The 25,200-nt window shown below is 36.5% G+C and overlaps 1 long non-coding RNA gene across 9 annotated transcripts in view; it reads right to left on the reverse strand.

Moving 5' to 3' along the window:
- Window positions 1-6,409: 6,409 nt before the first annotated feature.
- The window catches only part of LOC149122331 (uncharacterized), a 375,722-nt gene continuing 356,931 nt past the window's right edge, over window positions 6,410-25,200 (reverse strand). For 5 of the 9 annotated variants that reach the window (XR_016220690.1, XR_016220691.1, XR_016220689.1 and 2 more), the window contains one exon: window positions 6,421-6,554. This is a non-coding gene — a long non-coding RNA (uncharacterized LOC149122331). Of the gene's footprint in view, window positions 6,555-25,200 lie in introns of all 9 variants that reach the window. The other 4 variants (XR_016220693.1, XR_016220694.1, XR_016220692.1 and 1 more) reach the window with 2 other exon arrangements.

Consider the following 25,200-nt stretch of genomic DNA (forward strand, 5'->3'; position numbering starts at 1 on the left):
CTAAAGTTTACAAGTAAGCCATAAAAATTTCTTAAACTTGGGTTGTAAAAAAAATAGTCAATAGAATGGGTCAAAATTGTTTAAAAAATCAGCAGAAATGGTGAAATAAATTATGGCAGAGATGCTAATGAATCAATCATTGAGCATGATTATTGCCATGGATCTGGCTAAGGTTTTGGCCTGTTGTGACTCCCAAAGGTTCACATGCTGAAAGCTTGGTCCCCAGTGTGGCAGACTGAGGTGGTAGAACTTTCAAGAGGTCAGATCTTGTGATAGGTAATTAGATCATGGGGGTCCTCACCATCAAGAAAGGACTAATGTTGGTCTCATGGAAAGGTTTGGTTCTCATGGGAGGGAATAAGTTATCATAAGGGTTGTTTGCTATAAAGTGAGGCCACCCCTTGTGCTTGGTGTCCCCTGCATGTGACTGCTTCATTCTGCTTTGCTTCCATGTTGTGATACACCCATGGCCTTCCCCAGAACACTAGTGTCCACACCAGAGTCTTGAGCCAAATAAAATGCTTTATAACTTACATAGTCTCAGGAATTTTGTTGTAGCAATACAAAGTGGGTTAAGGCAACTTTAAAAAAAAAACTCACGTGGTTATGAATGCATTTTTTATTTGTGAAAATATGTAATCAAATTACAAACTGAAATCATATTACACAGGCCCAGCCCAGAACCCTCTATCATAAGCCATACCTTTCCTCCTTTAAACTTCTTGAAATTATCTCCATTAATTGCTTATCATCTGTGACTATCTTATATGCTTTTTAATAATTCAAACCTTTTATTCTTTTGTAAATACATCATGATTATAAGGGCTTTGAGGGCAGTGCCTGTGATTTATAAATAATTATTGCCTAACAGACTCTCATCAGAGGTCTAATAGTTAGCACAATGCATTCTGCACATTAGACAATTAATACATGCGAGTTGATTGGCTATTACGAGTTTTCTCCCTTCACTGGGTTTGTGAGAGGGAGGTTAATATGTTCCAGATGCTGAAGGAGAGATTTATGTTGAAAGAATGAGGAGCTGGTTATGTGTGGTAGGGACCCCTGAATGAACACAGAAGTGAGTGGCTGGCTATCAAGGTCTCCATGCTGCAATTCTGCAATGTCTATTCAACCTCTTCTGGCCTCACGTGTCTACACTGTTTTTGTGGATTAGAGGTCATCGCACATTACAGACAATGTCATACTTACCTTTCTAGTATTCTCTGAGAGTTGAGAAGAAGCTAATGCTTAACCCATTTCCCTCTATTGCCACAGGGAAAAATAGAAGCAAAGTGAGTCTGAATCATTTATACAGTGCTGCACCATAAGGCAATGAAAGAGGCAGGTGCAGGTCTCAGATGGTTGTCTAAGTCCAAATTCCACGCTCTATCTGCTAGATAATCCTGCCTTCCCTCTCAATAGAATATTTCCCTAGATAGTTCCTGAAACATTTATAGCAGAAGCCTGCAGAGTGACTGTTATAGAAGTTTGTGGAAAACTTCCAGGCATCTAAAAATGTAAGAAACAGCCACATTTCACTTTGGGTATTCACATTTGAGAAGTGATGTGTTTCTTTCCCCTCCCCTCAAATATTCAAAAGTTTGATCTAAGGCAAAAGTTTTACTATTCTGCCCTAAAACTGGAGGAATGAAAACATCCATGAATTTTCATCAGTTTGCTGTAGGGAGAAATTTGCCAGTTTGCAAGAAAATGGCTTAAAATCGAAGCTGAGATGAAATACTTGAACTTCTTATGTGAACCTATGAAAGCAATATTTTTCTTTATCAGCTGATATGAAGGTTTGAACAACCCTACATTACTTCAGTATAAAAAATTATTTTTTCCTATCTAAAATGTCAGAAAACTGTTCGGGTTCTTCAGAACACTTGTGTAAAAGGATTCTAGTCCTCTTAATTTCAGCCTATGCCATCATTTCCCTTTTATTCTTTATTCCCATATTTAACAGAAATTCCCTGTAACTAACTTCCTTTAGACTCCACTGGAAGGTACACATGTTTAAAAAGTGACAAATGGGATAAAATTGGAGAACATTTCCTTTTGCAGTGTGTCAAAGGTATACAAAGGCCAGAAACTTGCCTTATACTTCACTGGAAACTGTGATCATACTGAACATAGTAGAGACATCAGACTCAGTCATACCCTGAGACACAGCTACTGAGTTTGTGTTTCCCAGAATTATCAGCTTCACTGTGATAACAACATGGTATTCATTTAGGCCATTTGGCTGTCACTTGTAATCACCAGAGGCAAAGCCACTTACACAGTGATGTGCTTTTCCCCTCTAATGGGTCAAGAAGGATCTACCTGTTGACATTTTGGTCTATTGCTTTCCTACACTCAACTGGTGAGACAATTTTACTTCTGTGACACTCACCTAATCAAATCCACTTTTAAAAGATATTTTCATTTCAGATCACAATTATTTCTCGAGGCATCAACTACCTGAAACCTTCTATAACAGGTGTTGTAAAATGTTTACACTGATAGTGATATTAGTAATGTAAACATGATTTATAAATACATCAAACAAGTATTTATTTACTTAAGAGATTCATTAGCATTAAAGAAATATATGCTTCTGATCAACAGACTTATAAGTGGAATACTCAATAATCTTTTCATTTATGTTCTCTTTATGCAAACAATATTGAGAGCTTCATTAATTATCAGTATATGAAATAACTAAAAGACAAAACAAAGTGAACATACCAGGATGCTGAAGTAAGTAGAATCTTGACTTTCATCACTTTTTGCCTCATACACATCTCTACTTCACTTTCTAATATAAATCCTGACAAAAATATTCTGCTGTCACAGGGACTTGTGTTTTAAACTGCTTTTCTATTAATGTAGAGAAATGGACATTTTCTCTCTTGGCTAATCCTTCCTGCCTTAAATAAGAAAGAATTGAAAGGTTGCTGGGTAGATTAGTAATTGAAGGAAAGTCTATTGGTATATACAAGAAGAAACACTCGTGGACTCATTAGTATTACAGTCTCCTAACTTTAGTATAAGTTTACTTAAACTCCATGGACTGACTTGTATTTTAAGTCAACATGGATGGGTTATTCTCAGAGAAGTAGATCTTTATCAGGGTAGATGGGTAAGAGATTTATGAACATACATAAAAAAGATCAGACAATTGGAATTAAAAGATAAGGTACATTTTCCATGAACTTTTTAAGTCCTCCCTTAGAAAAAATGAGAATAGTTGGGAAAGAATAGAACACTCTTGGAGAGCACTCAGACCAAGTTGCTTATCTCACCCTTGTGAAGGACAGAGTATGGGGAAGTTGAATGGAAGAGTCTCTAAGAAAGTCTGGCAGTATCAACAGCCAATGTGAAGAACTTCAGCCAGTGGACCATCACAGAATGTCCTCGTATTCTGGAAATGGCTTACCCTGCTGCTGCACTCAGCATTAGTTGGGAGAAGAAGCTGGGATACTCAGCCTTGGCACAACAATTGGGATGCAGTCATTGCTCAGTTCCACTCCACCCAGTTGGAATTCCAAGACATAACTGGATAGCTCCCACAGTCCACCTCTTACACACATAGGTCTGTTTCTCCTCACAAGATGGGAGAGCTGCTTCGCCATGGTTCCCATGATCCTATCTTCCTTATAAGAAATTCAGAAGTGGTAATTTTGATACAATTGATCTTAGGACCAGAACTGATATTTAACTAACCCACCTCAAATATGCATTTGGAATTCCCTTTATGCGCAGTGACTTCCTGCACAGGTTGTTGGTGTCCTTTTTTCCCAAGGGAGCTTTGGGAAGTCTGTATTCTTCATCCTCTACCTTTCTCAGGCAGGAGTTGCTACACATTTCCATTCACAGTCACAATGGGACAAATGGACATAAGAGGTATGCACATGAATCAACTGAACTCAACACAGATTATTCCCCACTTCTGTTGCATAAAAGCAGTCACATGTCCTCCTTCTGTCTTATCTTAACTGCCTCTATCAATATAATGACTTCTCTTCTGCCCTGGAGGTCCCTGGTATAAGGGGTCCAAAATATCCAGGAAGCAACTATAATCTCTTCTATGTTCCCTGGCAAGAAGATATTTCTTTTTCTTATCAGAACCTCAAACTCTACAAACCCCAGAGTTGCAAAGTATGGTAGAATAAAATCCCCGAGAAGGTTATGGTGACCAGTGTTTAAATGAAGATGCCCCTGCTTCTAACCTGTAGTTGCTAGATCCATATATTCTTCCCACTGGGGATACAGCATCACTCTCTGACTTATGCACACACTACATTCCAAGGTGTTGCCAACTTGAGCAGGATTTCATAAAGTAATCCAGAGCTCTGTGAGGCTGGCTGATTCTATGTGGTGCAGTACGTACCATAACCAGTGAGTCTCACGACTGTCTGGTCTTGTTTCACCTTACCTGAACCCCGGGTCTGGGTATTGAATCTTGCATTAGAATTTCTCATAAGTTCTATGCTGCAATTTTTCTTCCACGTTTACATCCAACATCATGAAATCTACCAGATTTTGGAGTTCATGGTATTTGTTTTCCTAGGGTTTATCTTCCACCCTTTAAAGTACACATGTCACAATGAAATTTCTTAGTGATGCTGGTGCCTCTTTTACCAACACATTGACAATGAACTTGGAGAATAACGTGACCTCTGGATCCTCCCGTGGAAAAAATAGTTCTCTACTCGTTCTTCTGACTTCACATGATAATACCCTACAGCGTGTTTCTTTTTCCCACCCTCTTTATTTCTCCCTTTAGCATTTGACAAGGCAACTCAGACATTATGCTTCTCTTAGAGTTGGTCATTACTTTTTTCAGGTTCTAAGAACAATTCCAGTGATGAAATTGCCCTGTCTCCTAAGGTTCTTGCTAGGATGTACCTTGTCCCAAGAAAGCTAATTAATTAAAAGTGAAGAAACTGGCTTGCTTAGTCTTACAGACTGGCCTCTATGATCAAACACCTTCAAAATCTCATCTGAGGAGTATTCCCCTGGCCCAAGTTAGTGCATACAAGCTATTTTTTTAAGATTTATTTCATGAGGCTGGCACTGCGGCATAGCCAGTAAGGCCACCACATGTAGCACTGGCATCCCATATGGGCATCAGTTCGAGTCCCAGATGCCCCAATTCCAATCCAGCTGCCTACTGATGTGCCTGAGAAAGAAGTATAAGAAGGCCAAAGTAATCCCATGTTGGAGACCCAGATGAAGCTTCTGGCTCCTGGCTTCAGATCAGCCTAGCTCCAGCCATTGCAGCCATTTTGGGAGTGAACCAGTAGATGAAAGATGTCCCTCTCCGTCTCTCTCTGCATCATGCTCCCTTTCAAACAAATAAAATAAAGATTTCAAATAAATAAAATAAAAGGCAGATGGATACAGAGAAGGGAGAGACAGAGAGAGTAAGGGTATCTTCCATCTGCTAGTTCATTCCCCAAATGGCCACAATGGCTGGGGCTAGGTCAGGGTGAAGCCAGGATCCAGGAATTCTATCTGAATACCCATGTAGGTGGCCGGTTCCCAAGTACTTAGGCCATATTTCTCTGCTTTCCCATGCCCATTAGAAGGGATCTGGATTTAACAATTGACACTTTTATTTATGACATCAGTAATCACCCTAGGCTCTTGTCATGAGCTGACAAGGCTATAGAAACCTCTTGTGTTCACAAACTTCGACCTAATTTAGACAAGGCCATAATCAAAGTGGAAGTTCTCTCTTCCCTTCAGAGAAAGGTAACTCCTTCTTTGATGGCCTGTTCTTTCTGCTGGGATCTCACTCACAGAGTACTTTCATTTAGGTCATTTTTTTTGCCAGTGTTTTGGCTTTCCATGCCTGTGAAACTCTCATGGGGTTTTTAGCCAGATCTGAATGCCTTAATGGCTGATTCCAAGGCCAGAGTGCTGTTTAGGGCATGTGCCATTCTATGAGTCTGCTGTGTATCCTGCTTCCCATGTAGGATCATTCTCTCCATTTTAATTCTATCCATTATTATTTGCAGACACTGGTCTTATTTATGTAATCCCTTTGCCACTTAATCCTATCTGTTTGATCAATTATGAACTTAAACTGATCACTTTAACAAATAAACAATGGGAGTCACTGTGAACCTGCTCCCTATGTAAGACTTCTGTCCTTAATGTGCTGTACTATGCAAATTAACAGTAAAACTACTACTCAAACAGTACTCTAAACTTTGTGTGTCTTTGTGGGTGCAGTTGTTGAAATCTTTACTTAGTATATACTAAGTTGATCTTCTGTATATAAAGATAATGGAAAATGAATCTTGATGAAGAATGGGATGGGAGAGGGAGTGGGAGATGGGATGGTTGCAGGTGGGAGGGAGGTTATGGAGGAAAAGCAGCTATAATCCAAAAGGTGTACTTTGGAAATTTATATTTATTAAATAAAAGTTGAAGAAAATAAAATAAAATAAAAAAGAATTCCTTCCTCAAGGCAATGGGACTGCACGATATGGGATGAACATCATCCTGGGATCTCCTCTCTTTCTGTGTCCTGTCTTGGGAATGGAGTTATGAGCCAGGAACTGTGGGTGAAACAAAAAATATATGTCATATATATCATAATGTCTCTAACTAAATATATTTTCTTTTTCTTCAATAATAAAACCCATTCTCTGCTCATGAACTTTAATTTTTGCTCCCTAGTTCTGTCTTACATGTCACCTTAGAGCCTCTGCTACTCAATAAAACTGATTATTGTAAATCAAAAAAAAAAAAAAAGAAGAAGAAGAAGAAGGGATCTGGATAGGAAGCAGAGTAGCTGGGACTCTGATAAGGAACACCAATGTCGTAGGCAGTGGCTTAACCCACTGCACCACAACACAGCCCCATGAGCTAATCATGTTAACTCCTTTAGTGTATATGACCTCTTTGCTCCTCTATGAAGTCCAGTATGGTTATTCTGGAACTTGGCACTAATTATCAGCCTGTAGACAGAAGTGGAGACTGAAGATCATCTGCTTCTTTGCGTAGGAGTAGCCCCTGTGGGCTCTTCCAGCACAGAGAATGGGATAGCTCCATTAAGGGAAAAATAATCTATCTCTGAAGTCCAGGTTTATGGGCAAATGCAGGTGGAAAATCTTCATCAAAATGCCCCAATCCATGTGTCAAGGTGCCAGGCTGTCCCAACCAGCACCCTTGCCATTGCATAGCAAACCATCATGGCATTGGGAAACATTTCCACTCTCTTTGGAGCTCCGCAACTCTTAACTAACAGATCTTTAGCCTACTGCACAGCTCTGGCTGTTTCCACCACAAGAGATAAGGGACTCTGTAAGATACCAAAGCTTGTTAACAGCCTGCAGTCTCATTAATCCTCTGCAGTTCATCTGTACAACTTAATTGATTAGAATTTCTAGAGTGGTGACCAGGAAAATGTACAAGTGAAGAGGAATGCTATGGTAGGATATAAAGAGTTTGGTATTTGTAAGGTTTGAATTAACAGTGCCTATAGACACACTGGAGTTTGCTTGTTACTTAATCATACTTCCTGGCCCCTTGGATTCTCTTGGAGTAGCTACCAAATAGGAAGAAGTCCTCTTAATCCCCAAATACCCATTTCATTGCTTGGCTTTTTTTCCCCATAACTGTTGATATTAGTGGTGTTAGTTTAGTACTCCAAATAAGAGTGTGCAACTGAGACAGAATTAAAGAAGGGACTGGCACTGTGGCTTAGTAGGCTAAGCCTCTGCCTGTGACACTGGCATCCCATATGGGTGCAGGTTCCTGTCCCAGCTGATCCTCTTCGGATCCAGCTCTCTGCTATTGGCCTGGGAAAGCAGTGGAGAATGACCTAAGTGCTTAGACCCCTGCACCCACGTGGGAGACGCGGAAGAAGCTCCTGGCTCCTGATTGGCTCAGCTCCTGTTGCTGCAGCCATCTGGGGAGTGAACCTCAGATGGAAGATCTCTCTCCCTCTCTCTCTCTCTCTTTGTCTCTCTCTCTCTCTCTCTCTCTCTCTCTCTGTGTGTGTGTGTGTGTGTGTGTAACTCTACCTCTCAAATAAATTAAAATCTTAACAAAAAAAAAGCATAAAATTTTTTTAGGGAACACACCTATGGTGGAAATTGGAGAATGAGCTAGAGAAGGCCAGGAACACCAGAAGATATTAATGGAGAGCTGCCCCTTTCCAGGGGTGAGGGAAGAAAGAAAGGTTGGCTACAAGAGTGGGAGACAGCATGCAGTACAAAGAAAGCTGGCTAAGCTTATTGGGGAATCTTAAAGCCAAAGAAGCCTGTCAGAGGAGTTTCTAATATTGGGCTTGATTTCCACAGAATACTTTAGGGACAAGTTTTTTTTGCACTCAAACACTGGAAAACAGTGCTTTCGTTGTTAATTAAGTTACAGAGTTAAAGTGTTTAGCTTCATGAAAACTTCAAGAAAAGAATATAGCAACATTTATAGTCTAGATCCTTTAAATTAATAGATTTATTTAAAATTTGCTATGTTTGTATCACCACTGAAATGTCTACATTCTCTTTTTAAATCATTTTATTTTTACTAGCTCTTTGAAGTCCTCAAGAATTCCAAAGATTATATAAATTACTTATGATTAAATTATTATCTCTTCATTACAATGCCAGGTGAACTGGTGTAAGGGATTAGGCAGGCTACAAGTTTTTATTTTTTTAAAACAGCATGTTTTCAGTTTTAAATTAAGTATAATTAAAGCACTAAATTATTTTGGTAAAAATTAATCACTCTCCATATGGTATTACATCAGTGTAGATATCATTTTTATATATGCATAGCAAGCTTCAATCTCCTTTTCATTGTTCTGTGCCAGCATTTTTTCTGGTACATCATATTCATCTGTGTATGGAGGCTTGAGATGGGTGATTTTATCTGCTTCTCCACTTCCAATGGACTTTCATCAGGCTGTTTTAATTTCTACTGAAGTGCAGGTTCACTTGATTTATCACTAAATATCTAGACAAAGGAATGCCTAAATACCTAAAACTCTTCCAGTCACAACTCAGTTGAGGTTATCATTTTGTACCCTTGCTTTTTTCTTGTTACTTTTACCACTTCAACGTTTTTATTTTTACCTGGGTTTCTGCAACATAGGTAATACCAGAATCTCATTTTATATAAATTATGTACCTAAATGATACATATGTTTTTGAGGACATAAGGACTTTTGTGACCAAAGTCAATTTTTTTCTCTTGGGTGAAATTCATGTCTGTTCTTTCAAATAATTTCAGAGAAGAAAATAAGCCTTGTCAATACAGTGCAATTGATTTCATTTTCCTGTTATTATTTTTTATGAATGGCCCATCTCCAAAGAAATGATCAAATTGACCATGAAGAAATCCACACAAGCATTAATATTGCTGTAAGTATAGCAGAAAATAATGCAGTCTGTTCTTTTTACAGTTGGATAGACAGAGCCTATAACAAGACAAAGATTTTCAGCAAATTGTATGATGAGTTAATTCCCTTTGAATTCTTTATGAAAAGAAGGAATTTATCACAGATGAAATTGCCATTACCGGTTAGGTTATTTACCAATTTGCAGCACAATCTTTTCTAGATTTACAGTGAGTGTGTAGGTGAAATATATTCCAGTTTTGGTTGCTGTGTGCCTACTTGGGCTCTTGCGACTGGACCCTCTACTGGGATGATGTGTGAAAGTAAACAGCCATTTTTAGACCTCAGGCTTAATGTGCTTATTAGAAGTCACCCTGAGAAAACTACTCCAACTTTCATCTTCATAGAGTCCTACTCTAGTTCATGCTTATCCTCTGAGGGTGAACTAAATTTTCAATCAAGGACCACACTTGCATCAATTGCAAGTAGAGATATGAAGGAAGACAGAAGAATCCCTCCCCAGTATTAGGAAGGCTTCTTCAAATAAATAAAAAACTATTGATTTATTTTCCTATGTTAATTTTCTCACATATGACTTATTATTAGGCAATGACTATGACAATTTTGAGTCTGAGAGTTCTACAATCTACCATCTGCAAGATGTAGTCCAGGAGAACAGGAGGTGGAGGACTGATGAGGTCAGGCCTTGTTGAGGCAAGGGGAAGGATGACATCCCAGCTACAGCAGTCCATCGAAAGATGCCCCTTCCTTTGTCCTTTTTATTTTTATTTTTTTTACTCAGGTCCTTGATTGATTGACAAGATGCCACATTACAGAAGGTAATTTTACATTCACATTGAGGAAGGTAATGGTTTTATTCAGTTCACTGATTCAAATGCTAATCTCTTTTGGAAATATCCTCATGGACACTCTCAGAAATAAACTGGGTACCCCTTAGCCCAGCAATCTGAATAGTGGGGGTGGGGAGAACAAAGTAATATCCCTATGTCCTCACATTTATACTCACCTTATATTAAAAATTGCAAGAACATTATTTTGTTTCTGTAGGTGCTATTTTTGCATTTAGATAGAAGACTTTCACAGGATGGGAACAAATTTAAGGAGGAAGTCTTCCATATTTTCTAGAGTGATGGACTTTCATCCTGTGTAGGAAATTATTTGCAAACAAACTTGTATGCTTGTATGAGCATATATCTATTTGAGGAGAGGATTCATAACTTTCATAAAATTCTCATTGGGCCTATAAAAACAACATCAAATAATATTCAAGATTACTAATTTTCTTCTTTTTTTCTGCTGTTGTATTTCCATCACTGATGTAGAGTCTATAATGTGTGGAAGTATTTGCCTCTGTACCTCTCAACCAGCAAACCCAGTGCAACGCCAGTCGTTGCTTTCAGAATGTTCTTCTACCTCCCACTGCACTGAGAAGATGAGTTATGCAATGTTATCATTCCAGCTTAAAAACTGCTTTGTCTCAACAAGGTTGAGCTCATCTTTTCTTTCCCAGATGGCAAGTCCTCTGTATCTCTACTACTTATTTATCCACCCAAAACTACAATCCTGGTTATCACATTTATTGTATTCTCTTAATCCTCATTCATTTTACCAATGCCTTAATCCAAATTGTTACTGGTTCTGTGAAATTCATTCTTTCCTTTCTTCTTACCAGTACACACTTCAAAATCTGTATACAAACAAAATCACTAGATAGAACAGACAACTAGAAGAGGACAGAATTTATTCTCATGTTGGAATAGGAAAGGCAATTCTAAGCACTAAAAAATAAAATTCCATTAAAATAACAATATGTTAAAAACATAAAACTTTTTGAAACTTGATTTTTTAAATATATAAACTCTTTGATAAAATTCACACTAATCAAAATATTGATAATACACAGAACAGATAACCTTAATATATAATGGCTTCTTACAAGTTAGGATCTCATAAATATATTTCAAATAAATATCCCAAAAGAAAATGCATAAAGAACATGAGTAGTTAATTCACACAGCAAAAAAAAAAAAAAAGAAGAAGAAGAAGAAAAAGGAAAGAAATATACAAATTTATTCTCCTACCCAACATAGATAGTTCATTATCAATGAAAAGAAAACCCAGTTTAGGTCTAAAATAAAAAGTAAAAAAAAAAAAGTCTACTATGTATCAGGCACTATTCACTATTCCACTGTTGACAGAACAATATCACACCAGAAAGAGAGAGGTCATGTTCTCATGGGGAAAGACTGAAAATAAACAAATAAGTAAAATATATAACATGTCAATAAGTCCTTTGGAGATTATTTACAAGGGAAAAATAATACTTGAGATAGGAATAAGTTAGAAATTAGTACCATCAATCTCAGTAGAAATCAAATAACTCAAGTCACAATGTAATACTTACTGATTTAAATATCTCAAGAGTTTCATTTTTAAATCTTTAATTCATTTCATCAACTTGAAAGGCAGAACAAAAGTGAGAGAGAGAGAGAGAGAGAGAGAGAGAGAGAGAGAAATTTTCATCCACTGGCTCATTCCCTAAATACCTATAACAGCCAGAGTTGAACCAGCTAAAGCCAGGAATTAGAAATTCCATCTGGGTATCACATGTGGGTGACAGGGGCCCAAGCATTTGAATCATCATCTTGCCGCTTCTCAGGGTGCAGAAGCAGGAAGCTGAATTGAAAGTAAAGGAGAGAACCATCCAACATGGGAAGCGAGATACACAGCAGACTCATAGAATGGCAGATGTCCTGAACAGCACTCTGGCCTCAGAATCAGCCCTTAAGGCATTCTGATCTGGCTGAAGAGCCCATGAGAGTATTTTAGGCATGGAAAGCCAAGACACTCTGGCAAAGCAAAAACAAAAACAAAAAACCTAAATGCAAGATCTCTGTGAGATCCCAGTGGAAAGAATGGGCCATCAAAGAAGGAGGTACTTTTCTCTGAAGGGAGGAGAGAACTTCCACTTTGACTTTGACCTTGTCTAAATAAGATCAGAGTTGGCAAACTCACAAGGCTTCCATAGCCTTGGCAACTCATGACAAGAGCCTAGGGTGACTACTGATGCCATAAACGAGAATGTCAATTTGTTAAGTCAACAACAGGAGTCACTGTGCACTCACTCCCCATGTAGGATCTCTGTCCTTAATGTGTTGTACAATGTGAATTAATGCTATAACTATTATTCAAACAGTACTTTATACTTTGTGTTTCTGTGTGGGTGAAAACTGTTGAAAACTTTAATATATACTAAATTGATCTTCTATATATAAAGATAATTGAAAATGAATTTTGACGTGCATGGGATGGGAGAAGGAGCTGGAGATGGGAGGGTTACGGGTGGGAGGGAAGATATGGGGGGTGGGGAGCTACTATAATCCAAAAGCTGTACTTTGGAAATTTATATTTATTAAATAAAAGAAGAAAAAGGAAGTGAAGCAGCCAGGATAAGAACCAACACTCCTATATGTAATGTGGTATTACAAGCAGTGGCTTAACCCCCTGTGCTGCAACACCTGCCCTGTCAAAGATTTCGAAAATATGACCACACCTCTGTGGGTGTGGGGAGGGGGTGTGGGTACCAAAAATCCACTGGTGACAATCTGGATCTGTAGAATCTACACTTCCACGGATTTACAGAAAAACACAGATTTGCAGAAAAACCCATAGGATGAGTAGGAAAAGACTAAAATATACGCACATTTATTATCATACTGATTCTTAAAGCAAAATCTGTGGGAAATTTACAAGAAGAAGAACAGTGGTTAATAAAATAACTTCAATGCAGAAACAGGAGAAACACCACACAATTTTAAAGTTGTATTTTAAAATATATGTGATGACCTGGAAAGTACTCCTAAAATTATTATTTGAACTAATGTATCCCCTGTGCTTTTAAACTATATATTCAAATCTGGAAATACATAAATAAAAATGTTACCATTTTGTTATTCTGAGTAATTGAAATCTGAGTAACTTCCTCTTGCATTCTATCAGCATTATTCAGTAATTTCTAAGTTTTCTAAGAAAACAGATCTGTACATTAGACTCATTAGAATTACAAAAGTAAGGGTTACTTCAAAATAGATTCCAAAAAGATAACTGAAATATCATGACTAAAAAAATTACCTTTAAATGGAAGATAGTGTTGTTATATTAATCTGCAAAAGTCTTAGACAGTTATGGAAAAATATTAAAATAAGCCTTCCTGCTCTACAATCACTGCTCTTATAGATTTTTTTAAAAACCTTAAAGGCTTCTGCTGCAAGTAACTTATCTCTGTATAGAAGGCAATTACTTAATTTAAAAACATTCTCCATTGATTAGAAACATTAGAATATTGGGATAAAATGACATATAATTTTAAAAGTATACACTTGAAATGATAATCATTTGTCTCTAATAAAATAAAAAGCATCTGACTTATATAGCTTTTGTATAAAGATAAAAATACAAAATGAATGTGAAAGAATTTTATAAACTGCAAAATCTGTGTATATATTATTTTATTAAGTTTCTTTAAAATATTTAAGATGGATATCCCTTGCTTTTGCTACCTATGACCTCTAATTGTTAAAAACATCTCACATAATAAATGCAATATTCTAACTGTTTTACTCTCTAGAAGTGCTGCATGCTGGTTGGAAAGTACATATTAAAAGCAATATTTCCTCTTCTTTAAAAAAAAAGTCAACTATTTGACATGAAAAACAATGCACTGTTAGCCTTAAAAAATTCAGGGCATGACACTTTTGATAGATAAATAGATAAGATTAGATGGATAAGGAGATAGAGATGATAGTATGGATAGATTATAGATAGATGATACATGGTAATGATATAGATAGATGAATAGATGATATATATATATATACATAATCCATTTGTGCATATATATGTACATACATGCATGCACACATTTGCTGCCAGGATGAATAATTATAAAAATCTAGAAAATAGGTTGAATATAAAAGAAAATAGAATATTCCCTATCAACAAAGTTACAGATTTTGCACCAAAACAAATACTCATATCCTTGAATTCTACAAGTTTAAATCAAGCTAGAGCTTCTTTTCTTTTATCAAGAATCTTCTATTCTCATGACTACCCAGGAACTTGGTCATTTCCAATCCTTCCACAAGCTTTTATGCTTTCCACAGTTCTGATGGAGACTCAAGCAGTAGCATGAGAAAAATGATTGTAATGGCTTGAGAAAGATTATGAAGTTAGAAAGCACTAGGCTGGCCATGCCCTCTTGTAGGATCATGGCCCAGCTCTCATACCTGAGAAGGATAATGCAGAAAGTGCAGCAAAGCTAAGAGCAAATGCTGACCTGAATTATACCCTAAGAAATAAAAATACTTAAATAAACAGCCCCACTACTAAAAAAAATAGTAGGTATCACAACGCTACAAAACCCCTAGGAAATAAAGAAAATCTAAATATTTCCTAAAGAGGCATACAATTTTAGTGAAAGGAAAATATTTATACTTTATTATCCTTTTAAAGGATCCTGCTAGCAAAAGACATCAATATTTGTTTGAAAATAGGATGAAAGCCATATTTTGCAGGAGCACATTTGAATTCGTTCCAGAATGTATTTTTGTTCTCAATGGAACAACAAAACTTGGCCTTTCCCCAATTTTACAGACACACACATATTCATATGTGTACATGTTTGTGTCAAAGCAAATGGAAAGTGTAGCTTTAACAGATGTTCCTCCCTCCTTTTCAACCCAAATCACTTTTTTCTCTGACAGATATGCATAAACAGAATAAAGACTGAGACAGACACATGATAGCTTTGTTGATGCACTGAAGAGCTATTTCAAAGAGAGCAAAATAGATGTGTCAGGTATCCTTTGTAAAACAAGCCTATATACATGTCTATGAAAATATATATTTTTAAAAATAATGTTTTACAAACTGTATAAAACTTGCCTGCTTATGCTTAGAAATATGTCTCAGGGAGTTTTCTGTTGTTGGTACGTATTACCATTCCTTTTAATTATGCAGACTATCTATTACATGAAGATTGTAGTTATTAAGCACATATTGTGTGCAAAGAAATTCTGGTATTTTACTTGAATAATTTCATTTCATTCTTACAAATGAGTTAGACACTCTTATAATCATTTATATTTTACAGATGAGAAAATAAAGTCACAGAAGTTTTGCTCTTTGCCCGAGGTCACACTAGAGAGAAAGAATTGAGCTGGGTTTTGAATCTAGATGGTTGGCTTCTTCTTTACAACATTACAGAACCTCCTTATAAATGTTTAAGGTTTTTAAAAATATTTCCTCATTAGTGCACAATTAACTTACTGCAAGTTTTTTGTTGTGGTTTTCAATAAACTTTGATACACTGAGTATTCTTGTCTCTACCTCTTTACAGCCCAATATGAGCACCCCCTGGTGTATATTTTAAGAAGTACAATTCCTAGTGGAAGAGCAATCATGCGCACCCTCAGTATTTGGCTTAACAGAGCCTAGAGGTTAAGAGCTCTTAGCTGTAAAATCAGACCAACCTAAATTCAAATATGTTTTCTACTAAGGGGTTTTGGGATGATGCCTGTGAGGTCAACACCAAGAATACTGATAGCATGTCTCTCAAAAGCTTGTTAGAGAATAAAATATTTAATGCATACAAAGAGCTTAATTGGTGCTTGGTACAAAATGAATATTCAAGACACAATAATTACCATCATTAATTTCAATGAGAAGCCACCACTGGATCCCAAGTCTGAGGTCTTACAATATATAATACATCCTGATTTTATTCTACAGTGCCCTATGACTCAACCCCTCTCTCTCTCTCTCTCTCTCTCTCTCTCTCTATCAATGTTCAGCTTCCTGATAGCAGGGCATATAGTTTCTTTAAGTGTCTGCAGAGGTACTTGAGTTGTGAATAAACAAATAATGGAGTATAAAACACACTCTCAAAGAACTCTTGCTAATTATTCTCCAGTTTTTTAATCTATTTATATTTTCTTAAAATCGATTCCTTTGCATTTATTTTATACAATCATAATATCTATTATCACATTATTTCATGGGGTAAAGTTATTTTACAAGAATACCATATAAAGGGTAAAGGATTTTTTTAAAGGATGGAATCCCCCTGAGATATATACAGTTATATCGAATTTAAACCCCCTAAAATTAACTCAGTGTTCTGATCAGATCAATATTACAACTCTGCAGCCTCCTGTGTGCCACAAAGTAAAAAAAATGTGGTTCCATCCCTCTCATTTAGTTATGCACATTGATCAAAATAAGTGGAAAGTGAGAAATTTCCATTTCACTCTGTGTTGTGTAGACACAGCATGAAGTTGTTACGGTTTGTTTTATTCAGTTTGCCTGGAGGAAAAGTCATTTTGCTGTTTTAATAATACATTGAGAATGTTTAATGACAGATGGGTTTCAGAACTCTTATTCAACTCACCACAATTTTAGTAGACTGAACTTGTGCAGACTACAGAGTGATGAGATGAGATGGTATCTAACTTACAATGACTATACCAGTATCACTAAATTATTACTTTATTATACACTTAAAATTTTGCTTCATTCATCCTGTAGGGTTTTTCATCCTCTTTCCCTTTGGTTTTTATTGTTTGTTTATTTCATTATACCTTTTTGTATTCCTAACAGAATTCAAACCCTATATTTGGAAATGCTGCTTTCATTTGCACAGGAATTTGGGATTAATTCTTATTAAGGTCAAAGGAAAACATATCTGCAGCTGAAATGTGTGCTTGCCAGAGTACAAAAGTGAAATGACATATAGGGAAAGTACCAGAATTAAAATGAAAGAAAATGCACAAATGTAGAGAACTGGAAGTAGTCTGGGTTTCATCTGTCTGCTTTGGGTAATTTCTCCCCTCTACAAAACCTTCATCATTTTGTGTATGTTCATTGCATAATTTGTTGTAAGAAAATTGTGAAGGAATAAAGGATGCGGTGGAGAGTTAGGAATTGGGTTGAACCCTGAAATTCCTTTTCAATATTAAGCAGAAAAGGATTCAGTTGCAGAAACTAAAGAGAGGCTTTATGTAAAGCATCAAAATAGAGGGAGAAACAAACCATAAGAAAACAAGAAGTAGAGTCCTAGATGAAAACTTGGAAAGTATTTGGCGGCTCTGGCAGCTTCTGAACAAAGAGCAAAACTGTAAGGCAGAGGCAAATGTCCAAATGGCTTGCACAGTCAGCCCCAACCCTACCACCATGTACCCAAAACACACATTAAGAGTTAGTGCACAGCAGCCCTGATTCTGTGCCCACTGTTATACACTACAACTCTACTTCCAAAGAACAGCGTGATTATTTCTGCCTCCTCTCCCAGTAACCACTACCCTAATGAGTTGTTCCCTTAACTGTCATGTGAGATGGTGAAAGAAATAATTGGCTTAGCATAGAAAAGAGAAACATTAAAATCGTGTCTTCTATATCATAAAAAATCCCAACTGTGTCATATATCCAGATTCCAAAATAAAGTGTAACTAGTTGGAGCTGTAGTGGAAAATATGCATTTAGTCAAGTTCTTCTATCAATTCTAGTGTCACAGCCCTGTGGAACTGGTAAAACTCTCAGCTCTAAGAAAGGTCTTGGCTCTATCAAGATGCTCTTCTCACATAAATACCTCCAGTTCTCTTTTCCCACCACAGAATCATCATCTATCACTAACCCCAACCCATAACACACTGGGCATTTTATTATATCTGTGCTGATAAATATTTTCATAGAAATCTTAGTATTTATGACTACCACTGGTCAGCTTTACAGATGTGCTACAGAATCTGCACTTATTAAACCATGTTTCTAAACATGGTTACTTCTAATTTGATATTCTCAATGCCAAAAGGTACGGTGGTTCATTAATTTGCAGTTGGCATTGTGCAAATGCTCTCAGTAACTTCTGATTACTTCCTCAGAATTGCTTTCTGAGTTGCATTTCCACTGCCCTGGAGTAATTGATTATGCTTAGTTCTTGGATAGTCCTCTAAGATAGCTTCCCAAATTAATGCTAAGATGTTATGCACACATCTCTGGGTCAATGAGGTGTGGTTTACAAAAGCCTTTATTCATCTATGTAATCTTTTAAAAAACATTTACTGAACACACACTTATGGTGAGGCAATGTGAATGACCCAGGGCTATAAAAACATCACTTATTCACATTACAACCCAGTGGAAGGAGATGATATATTAACCAGTGTGTGAACAAAATATGATATATAGTGTCAAAGAGATACCACAGAAGTAATAGGGAATGATCAGCTGCATTACTCTGGAGGGAGTGGTCATTTCCACTGCTCATGAGCTGATGGAATAGCATTAAAAGAATATTGCAAACAGCAAAAACCTGTGACATAATATCTGACATCTTGGGTTATTCAAGGGGCTCTCCAGATATCTACCATACTCTGAACTCCAGAATTCCTGGATATGCCAAGGAAAAAAGTGAATTCATACTTTGCAAACTGTTGATCTCAATTGTAAAAATGAAGAAAAATATTTTTTCCTATCATCTCCTGGAAAGACCTATTCTTGGTATATTTGTGTTTCACCTCCTTGTCACAATCTAGAAAAGTCAATCCTTCCAGATGACAGTTAACAGCCATGCTTGCTTCAGGAAGAAATCAAATACTGTGATGCATCCATACATTATTTTTTTGTGACAGGCAGAGTGGACAGAGAGAGAGAGAATCAGAGAGAAAAGTCTTCCTTTTTTTTTTCCGTTGGTTCGCCCCTCAATGGCCGCTGCGGCTGGTGCACCGCGCTGATCCGAAGCCAGGAGCCAGGTGCTTCCTCCTGGTCTCCCATGCAGGTGCAGGGCCCAAGCACTTGGGTCATCCTCCACTGCCTTCCCGGGCCACAGCAGAGAGCTGGACTGGAAGAGGAGCAACTGGGACTAGAACCCAGCACCCCAACCGGGACTAGAACCTGGGGTGCCAACGCTGCAGGCAGAGGATTAGCCAAGTGAGCCGCGGCACTGGCCTGCATACATACATTTTTCCATGCCAGAATTACATTGGGGAGAATAAATTTTTTTATTTCACTCACCTCAAAAGTTATTTCACTTAAAAAAAAAAGCAAACTTTAAATCATTTCATCAGTACAAAATAAAAGCTCAATAGTAAATATTCCCAGTGAAATGCAACTTTGCTCTGCCAGTCTTTGTCTTTAACCCTTCAAGCAAATTCAGGGTAAAATTGTAGCACTATTAATATTAATTGCTAATGCTTTCCATAAAAATGGTTTTGATGACATTTTTTGTTCTGACAATTCCATTCTGTAGTAGCTTTTATTAATTTCAAAGTAATAGTCCATACAATTATCTCATCTTAGTAGCCAGGCATACAAAAACTAGCAATACAACATTTATTGGAAGATTCATGGGATTCCCCAGTGAAAATGGATTGTGATCAGGGCAAGCATCTGGCCTAGCTGCTAAGACACTCGGCTAAGATTTCCACACCCCATTTTAGATTTCTTGGGTCCAGCTCCTGACTCCAGCTTCCTACTAATGCAGACCTAGGAGGCAGCCATGATGACTTAAATAAATGGGTTTCTGGATTGAGTTTCAGCTCCTAGATTTGACTCTTTCCAGGCCAGCTGTTACAGGCATTTGGGGAATGGACCAGTAGATGAGGGCCCTCTTTGTCCATCTCTTTGTGTCTCTCCTATTCTCAAATAAACTGAAAAATTGATATGATTGGGGTCGGCCTTGTGGCATAGTGGGTAAAGCTGTCACCTGTGATGATGTCAACATCTAATTTGGGCGCCAGTTTGTGTCCCACCTGCTCTACTTCCGATCCAACCCTGTACTAATGGCCTGAGAAACACAGCAGAAGGTGGCCCTAGTGTTTTGGTCCCTGCCAACCATGTGGGAGACCTGGATGTGGCTCCTGGCTTCCGCGGTGGCATCCAGCCATCTAGGGAATGAATCAGTGGATGGAAGATCCCTCTCTTTTCCCCTCTGTCCCTGTAACTCTTTCAAAATAAATAAATCTTTAAAAAACTGATATGCTTATTTATATTATACAGTATCCAAAAGTAAAAAAAAATTCTCTCTTACAATCACCTTCATAAATTCTATGAGATTTGACCATAGAACATGAAATAGTTCATATTCTAATTCCTATAATAAAAATATATTATATGTAGCACATATTTATTGTAGACATTGTAAAATACAATTTTAAAAATAAGAGCTTTGCTTTGTATATGACACCCAATACATGTCATTAATTTAATAATCAAAGTAATATAAGAATTATTTGACCTATATCATCAAGTGAAGTTTTTGAAATCATTGTACAATAAATGCATTTTAGTAGAAAACACAAGAAAGCATTTGAGAGGATATAATCAGCCATCATCTCTTCCCTGAGAATAACCACTATTTTCTTGTCCTCAAAAATATGCATTAACAAAATGATTAATGAACTTTCTTTCGAAAGGTAGAAAAGATTCATTAAAATCACTTTTTTAGGAATAAAAACTACTACAACATCACAGTAAAAGATAATTATGCAGAAATGCTTGATATTTTTCACATCTCTTTCATCCATTAAATCATTAAATTTTATAGTAATGACACTGCATAAAGCTAAAATGCCCATCACAAAAATGTTACAGCCTACAACATGCATGTGTGCTGTATGTTTGGTGTCTTTCCCAGGCTGATATCATGCCATTGAGACTGTGGGGCTATGAGGGCTGACACTGTGCCAGTCATCAGATTGAAAAAAAAAAGTGTAAACCTTGTTAGTCACAAAGGCAGAGACAGCAGCAGGGAGAGCTGGGGGAGGGGAATGGCAAAAAGATGCACTTTTTAATCTTACCTCCTACTGCCCCAGAGGAAATATGTTTATTCTTGGTGCAATTAGCTCACACAAGAACTCTGCTCTAAGGAGCCTGGCTATTTCTTTACCTCCCAGGAACTATTATAATAATATTTTTAATTATTATGAAGCTCTCACCAAGATGCTCAGGGTGTTACATCAACAATTAAAACACCATCAAAATAAACAATAATAATTAAAACCACATAAAGTGCACAACACCAAACAGCCACAGAACACTGAGCACAATGGCACTGTTCAAGGAGAAGGAATTATTTTGTGGTGTTCTCTGTGATGTGATATCACATAGTTATGTTCCAAAGTGCAAAACCAGAGGCAGGGCAAAAAGTATCATCAATTTATGAACTACAAAATAGCGATTGATCTGTGGAACACTGTCCTGATACTTGGGGGGAATTACCTAGTTTCCATTGCTTTCTTTAAAATGTGAACTTTGAAAAAAAAAATAGTTGAATGCCTATTGAAACAAAAAAAGAACCTTCATATTGTGTTCTTACTGAACACACAATGCTTGTAGGATTTTTCTTTTTTTTTCATTTTATTTCTGAGATAACATATTTTTAATTTACACTGTATTCAAAGGCTTAATGCTCCACTAAATAAGGAGTTCAACAGATAAAAAGCAAGAAGATCACAGCTGAGAAAGAAAGTATACAAGGGCTTTAAACAATATCAAATGAAAATATGTTCAGCTGCACTCATAAAAGGTAATTTTAAACAGTCAAAAAGTCACTAAAACCATAGTAGGATATAATTTTTAGTAATTTGTTTGATAAAGATTTAAAACGAGGTTTAACAAAACACCGTATTTGCAGCAAAACTGATACACACAGGCATTTCGACATCATATTGAGTACAATAAGCTGGACATAGAAAGACAAATACTGCATGTTCTCCTTTATATATGGAAGTTAGAATGTTAAAAAAAATGATAAACGCTTGCAGGATTTTAATAATTATTTCTTTTTGCACATTCCACTGATAGTGATGATTAATAAGTTGCTTAAGCCATTTATAATTCCATTTCAGCATCTGTGAACAAGGAGTGAAACTGTTTCTGGCACTGGTAAAATTACTTAAGAATGTACAAACTGAAGATTCTATTTATCTATTGAATAATTCACATAAACCTCCTGATGAATCCAGTATATAGCTAGCTACCAAATCCTGGATTTGAAATATACATTTCCTTTGAGGTATGTTAAGAAAATAATATTCAGTGACTTATTAATACAAAAAGTATTTTTTTCTTTTTAATAAAATAAACTATTTAAATCTATCCCACATAGAGTTAGGGAAAGTATACAACTATAATCAGGAAAATGCTCATAAATAATCTCACCACTTTGATGTACAACTACAGGAACACAGAAGTCCCCCAAAAGTTAGCCAGTAGGTTTCCTTCTTTGGTCAGCTCTTTGCTCTATCTTGCTTTGAGATTTATAGAAATAGGTCCATAGTATGCCTGGGCTGTTATGATTCTCGTTTTATTCAACATTGTGTTTGTGAAAGTAACCCAAGGCTGTGATCAGTAGTAGTGCCTTTATTTACATTACTGTATAACATCGTTTTATAAGACTATTCCATAGTTTATTTGGTTGTATCACATTTTAGGCTACTGTCATCAATATTCTTATATTTGTCATTTGGTGCACACAGATTTTCATATCTGTTGGTTGCAGGGTAGAACTGCTGGTTCACAGAACTTATAAACCTTCAGTTTTAGTAAATATTGCCAGTTTTTCAAAGTGGCTCTTTTCACATAATCACCATAATTACCACTTGAATGTGTTTCATTTCCTGAATTTCCTTATTAGAATTTTTATTTTCAACTTTTAAAATTTTTAACCATTAAGTTAATTCATTGCTTCATGTTTACTATATTCTCATGTTGTTTTAATTATAGTTACTTTGATGATTAATAATATTGAGTTATCTTGTCTCTTTTGTAAAATACATCTTTGATATTGTTTGCATTTTCTTAACAATGTAAAGAACTTATTTGAATAATACTGATATGGGTCCTTTCTCAGGTATGTGTCTCACCAACATATTACACTTTGAGGCTTGCCTGTTTTCTTTCTTACCAGTGATTTTTAACAACAGATACAATCAATTGTAATAAAGTCCACTTTAGAAATCTTTTATTTTTATTTTTTTTTAATTTTTTTTTGACAGGCAGAGTGGACAGTGAGAGAGAGAGACAGAGAGAAAGGTCTTCCTTTTGCCGTTGGTTCACCCTCCAATGGAGGCCGCGGCCAGCACGCTGCGTCCGGTGCACCGCGCTGATCCGAAGCCAGGAGCCAGGTGCTTCTCCTGGTCTCCGATGTGGGTGCAGGAGCCCAAGAACCTGGGCCATCCTCCACTGCCTTCCTGGGCCACAGCAGAGCTGGCCTGGAAGAGGTGCAACCGGGACAGAATCTGACGCCCTGACTGGGACTAGAACTCCGCCGGCACTGCAGACGGAGGATTAGCCTATTGAGCTGCAGCGCTGGCCAGAAATCTTTTAGTCTTATAGAAAATATCTTTTCTACATCTATTATAATGATTATATGATTTTTTTTCAGTTAGCAGGGCAAATTATAACAATTTTTGAACGTCCATCTTATGTTGAATCCCAAGAATAAAAAACCAAATAATTTTCTTGGATTTACTATAAAACTTTCTAATACCAAAAGAGTTTCATTACAGAAACAGGAATTTAAAAAACTATCTTATTTTCATAACTTCTTATTCTTTTCTATAAGGTGTACAATATTACCTTCCAGAATTACTTCACTGGTTTTCATTCACCCTCACATATCCTTGTGTGAGGATCTGGAGAATTCACCTATCCTTTGTCCATTAGAGCTCAAATAACCAAGAAACTGGGATGGGAATGTTATTCAACTTAGAATAATTATATATGTATTTGGATGAAGTAATGTTTACGTACTTACTGTAGGAAAATGACTTTTTAAAAAATATTGATAGAATAACTGGCTTTTCATTATATACGTGACATCTATTCAAATAGAAAAATATGGAAACTAAGTCTAGATGTTGTGGCATAATGAGTAAAGCCACCACTGGCAATTCTGGCATCTCATTTGGGCACTGGTTTAAGTCCCAGCTGCCCCATTTGCAATCCAGCTCCCTACTAATGCACCTGGGAAAGCAGCTGGAGATAGCCACATGGGAGACATGGCTGAAACTCCTGGCTTTAGATCACCCCAGCTCTGGTGATTGCTACCATTTGGGGAATGAACAAGTAGATGGAAGACCCCTCTCTCTCTCTCTCTCCCTGTCTCTCCCACCCTCTTTTTCTGTGGCTCTGCCTTTCAAATAAATAAATACATATTTTTAAAAAATGATGCTAATTTGGAAAGTAGCTACAATACACTTGAGAAATAATACGTGGGTATTTCTTTAATGTTGTCACTAAGATACCAAATTTAGCATAAAGCAATATAATAGAAAAATCAAAGAGTCAGAATTTAGAAACTCATTTGCACCAAAAAGGCAGTTTGCAATAGATTTGCTAAAATAGTTTCATATGATTTACTTCAATTAACCTTTCTTTTTCACATATTTTGTAGCAAAATATAAGTAAAGTATAAGCATTTTTCTGTCTTCCCCATTTAAAATCTTCATATTATCTAATTTCTGAAAATTTAATTAGCTATGCTTTCATTAATTGTATTCTTCAAACAATGTCTAGCAATCATCTCCCAAGTTATGGAATTATTAACAAGTAGCACACTGTGCCAGCCATTTAATTCTCAATATATAGTTAATAAACACAAAACTTTTATTATGTAATAAATGTTTGATTAAGGAATGAAGCAATTCATTTTTCAAATTTTCATTTTCCAAAGCCTTAATGGTAAAATATCCATGAATCAAATTCATTAGCTTATGTGGAAAAGGCAATTCATGTTCTTCTAAATCTCATTTGTTTCTATTAACTTTTAGGCAATCTTGAAG

The sequence above is a fragment of the Oryctolagus cuniculus genome, chromosome 14 (genome assembly GCF_051225735.1).
Source record: "Oryctolagus cuniculus isolate XC-2025 breed Fujian yellow rabbit chromosome 14, ASM5122573v1, whole genome shotgun sequence".
Taxonomy (NCBI): Eukaryota; Metazoa; Chordata; class Mammalia; order Lagomorpha; family Leporidae; genus Oryctolagus; species Oryctolagus cuniculus.